Source organism: Choloepus didactylus, chromosome 7, assembly GCF_015220235.1.
Source record: "Choloepus didactylus isolate mChoDid1 chromosome 7, mChoDid1.pri, whole genome shotgun sequence".
Classification (NCBI taxonomy): Eukaryota; Metazoa; Chordata; class Mammalia; order Pilosa; family Megalonychidae; genus Choloepus; species Choloepus didactylus.
The window spans coordinates 36,803,853-36,808,211 of NC_051313.1; the positions used below are offsets into that span (position 1 = coordinate 36,803,853).

The 4,359-nt window shown below is 44.7% G+C and overlaps 1 pseudogene; it reads right to left on the reverse strand.

The window, feature by feature from the left end:
• Positions 1 to 1,797: 1,797 nt before the first annotated feature.
• LOC119540352 lies at positions 1,798 to 3,366 on the reverse strand (annotated as a pseudogene).
• Positions 3,367 to 4,359: the final 993 nt, after the last annotated feature.

Here is a 4,359-nt window from a genome sequence, read left to right on the forward strand (position 1 = left end):
ATGGAAATTATCCTATCAGAGTCATCACCCACAGTTGGGTGGAGCACATCTCCATGGAAACACTCAAAGAATTACAATCTATTTAACACTGATAGGGCTGCCCACACAAGATTACATCAAAGACAGTGGCGTTTGGGGGGACATAATACATTCAACCTGGTGCACTCACTTATGTAAAAGAGAGAACTCACTTAACTGCAGAGACAATACTTTCTGATTTTGACAAGTGGTTATGGGTAGGCCGACTCCACTCCTGCCCTGGGAGAGTTCTCAGTGTGAGTGATGCCCACTGGTGGTTCTTCAGGGCTGGGGAGAAGGGTCTCCAAGGCAATGGAATCCATGGCAACTGGGTGGAATAAAAACCACTCAGTCCTCCGCTGCCAAAGCCCTTTGGTCAGGCTGTGAAGAGCGTGGATATATCAACTGTGATTCAATCCCTGGTATTAATAATTGGGAATTAGGCTGTTCATCTGTAAATACCATCTGTATTAATTAGGGTTCTCTAGGGAAACAGAATCAATGAGAGATATCTATGAATATAAGATTTATATAAGTGACTCATGCAACTGTGGGTATGCATGAGTCCAAATTCCGTAGGGCAGTCAGCAAACTGGCATCTTCAATGAAGATGTTCGATGAACTCAGGAAACGAGCTGGCAACTTTGATGAACTCTTCAGGAAATGAACTAGGATCTTCAAGGAACATGTTTGATGAACTCCTCAGGAAATGAACTGGGAACTTTGACAAACTCCTCAGGAAATGCTTCACTGGTCAGCTGAAGAAGAAGTGAAGGTCCTCTGTCTGTCTTGCTTAAAAGTTTTCAACTGATTGATTGGATTAAATCCAGCTGACTGCATTCTCTCATAGTGGAAGACATGCCCTTCATTGAGTCATCAGTCACAGCTGCAGCCAATTGACTGATGATTTAATAAACCAGCCTGTTGGCTTATTAACCAGCCACAAACACCCTCGCAGCAATGGTTAGGCCAGTGCTTGCCCAACTAGACAGCTGGGCACCATCACCTGGCAAAGTTGACACATAAACCTAACCATCACACCATCCATCCATCCTGCATATTCACTTGTCCTCATTCTTTGTCCCTATTAACCAACCACTTGCCCTCTTTACTAACCACCCCACAGTGAATATGGAAATCTGTGATAGAAGATGCAATTAGAATATTGCTAAAATTAAATAATACGGTACATCAGCACATCATCATAATGCCTAAAGAATGACATATTTATCTAAAGTGTTCCTAATTTCTCAAATTTGGGAGAGACAATTTTCTGATTTAAATATTGATCAATGGAATATGGATTTTAGCTTTTGATAGCAGCAGGCAATTTATTCTTCTACTTTGTAATTTATTTCCTGTTGGAAATAATATTGGACTCTGTAAAATTCTACTGTTTTGAGCCTGAATTACTTTGAGTCAGCTCTTGGACTTTATTTACAAAACAGCATATTTTAATAGCATTCCCTCTATTGTTCCTTTCGAAAATCAGTTGGTGTGACAAAAGCTACATTCAAATGACAATAATTGAACAAAATGCCCAGTTCCTTGCTGTTCTATAATTCATATCATTATGAATACACTTTTTTTTCTGTTTTGTGGATTTGAATCCAGGGCTAGTGGGAAGACCAGAGTGGTGGATCCAAGACTATCCCAGCAGAGGGGAGAGTGATTGTTTGTAGGTCAATCCCATTGCCCACTGTATCCCCAGATGTGGGCCTTTGCCATGGAGATGAGGCCCAGGTTTCCTGCCCTTCGTGGACCTGACTTCTGATTGAGTCACTCCATGGTGATCTTGCCATCCTGGTTGCAGCCCTGGTTCTGGAACTTGTCCCCTATAGTTTTCTCAGGACCCTGCCCAGCCTTGGGGTACCTTTGCCCTCATTCACTCAGGCCTTGGTGAAGGTGGAGAACTCCCCTGGGTGGAGCTCTCCATACTTGTTGAGGTCCTTATGCCACACAAATTGGTATCCTGTGGGCAGTCCCTACTCCCAGGACCCCAGCTCTACCTCAAACAGCAGCATGGCACTGCCAGGGACACCAGGGATCTACTTTTCTGACTCTTAGATGCAGGAGGCAAATGAGCTGCCACATTTCTCTCTCTGTCACACACACATGCTCTGCACGCACCTGTCCAGTACTCATCACCTTGTTGGCCCACGGAGTTGCCTCCTGGGGGATAAGGGCATATTCTTGGGAGAAAAAGATCTTGGTATCTTCCAGCAGAAGACAGTTGTAGGGTATCAAATAAAGTCGCCAAGTTTGGAATTTTCATTGCAAGTCTCAGGAAGCTTGGAGAGTATCTTGATTTTCCCTGGATCCACAGCGTTGTGGAAGTTGATGACAGGGATGATGAAAATCAGCATGGAGGACCAGGAATTTTTCTACAGTTCTGTTCTCCAGTGTTCCCCTGTGCCCACACTCTGCAGCCCCTTGTCCATCCTTGGGATGATGTGACCCTGCCCTATATAGGTATTGCAGGTGTGGTTGCAGGAGTAACTGGAATCAAAGAGGGTGCCATCCATCAGTGAGCCATTGTAGTGGCCACACTTGAAATTCTCTGCCATGGTCTCTGGACACAGCTGAGAGTCTCCTCCAGTGTTTCTAGCTGGACAGGGCCCTTCCAGTTGTAGATCCACGGGAGACCATGGAGGCCTGCAGGAGGATCACAGTCCTGTAGCTTTTCTTGCCTTAGGAAAGAAATGGAAGGATGACAGTCTTCCTTTTCTTTCCAGTACACATGCCCAGCTGCCCCTGGTCATGCCCTTGATCAGCCAGTGGGAGCTGAAGTAGGCCTTGTAACTCCCACTCCTACTTTAGCTGGAAATGAAGGCAATGCCATCCAGCAGCCTGCCATTGCAGTGGTATGGACAAAGTCACTGTCCTGGACCATGTGGGGGCATGGGGCTGGTGCAGCAAGATGCTCATTTGCACAGTGTCCTCCTTGTTCCATTTAAACAACAGGACCACATCAAAGTAGAGGGTGGTATCAAGGGAAATAAGCCACACATGCTGGTGCTGCCATAGCCCAATGGTGGGGAGCATGAAAAGGCATTGCTGCTTGTTGACTTATATACCCAAGAGGCCTTGGTCCATGCCAGTGATAAAGGTCTCAATGCCAACCACAATGGGTACCAAGGTGCAGTGGTCATAGTTTGAGTCAAACATCTTGCTGCCCTCAAAAGTGCCATTGTAGTGGTAGGGAAGACAGTCTCTCATCTGTACTTCCTAGGGACATACCCTGGGAATGTGGTACCTCTCAATGACCACATCTTCAGGGGTCCTCAGCCTAGCTGGCATGGCCTAGCCCTTCCCCAAGTCCTACACTAATAGCAGCAATAACTGCAGGATGGGGGGAGTCGAAGGAGGCATGGCTGTGAGGTTGCTGCTGGGGGAGCATGGTGCCTGGAGATGGGAGGGCCAGTGGACAGTGAGGCCAGAGAGGCAACTCCTGCCACCAAATCCCCTCCTTCTCCCAGAGCTAGCTCCCCACTTCTTTTTCTCCTTCCTTACCCCCACCCTGCCATGCTAACTGGTCTACATGGAATGGGGCCTGGGGAGACTGAGTTGGTGTCCTGGGTGAGGGAGGATGTGCTACACTACTTTTTTGAGATTAGCCCTATGCATATTTTGTGGCAAAAACTGTGATTTGAGATCATCAAGAAAATGTAAGGTAAGCACTATCTGGTATTTTCTTTTACCATTTAGTACAAAATTCCAGGTAAAGTGATAAAGAAAATCCAACTATGTGATTGAGTTTAGTTTGTTTGGACAAAAGATTCAAGCAAGGATTTTCTTTTATCTTTCATGAGATCATTATATATTCCAAAATATCACTTACATGGCATTATGCTAGCAGTTGGTGGTAGAATTTAGGGATATGTTTCACAGAGGTAAGTTCCATGAGAATGTGTCCAAGTGGATACTGAAGAGGCTCTCATAGAGAAGTTTAATCACGTCCTTGCAGAATAAGATCCTTGGCATCCCGGCTTAGACTGTAAGGTTTTTTTTAATGCCTCTTTTGGGGTCTTCAGTAACCCCATATGTGACTTGGCAATGTGAGTGATCCAGACCTAATGATTGACCTTCAAATATTTATCTTGTAGTCAATTGCTCAAAACAGCCATGTTTGCTAGAAATTAAAAAAAGAATGAGTATTTAACTTCATTTGAATGGGGAATTATTTTGGATATGTCTCATCCAAAGTAATCAGCTCTAATTAGGACAGTAGCTTATTTAGTGGGTGCTACAATAATTTTTACTGGCCTGTTTTCTGTGCTGCTTAATTAAGGTTTCCACTTTCTCTTCTATAAAAATCAGCTTCTACTAGTATTCAGAAGA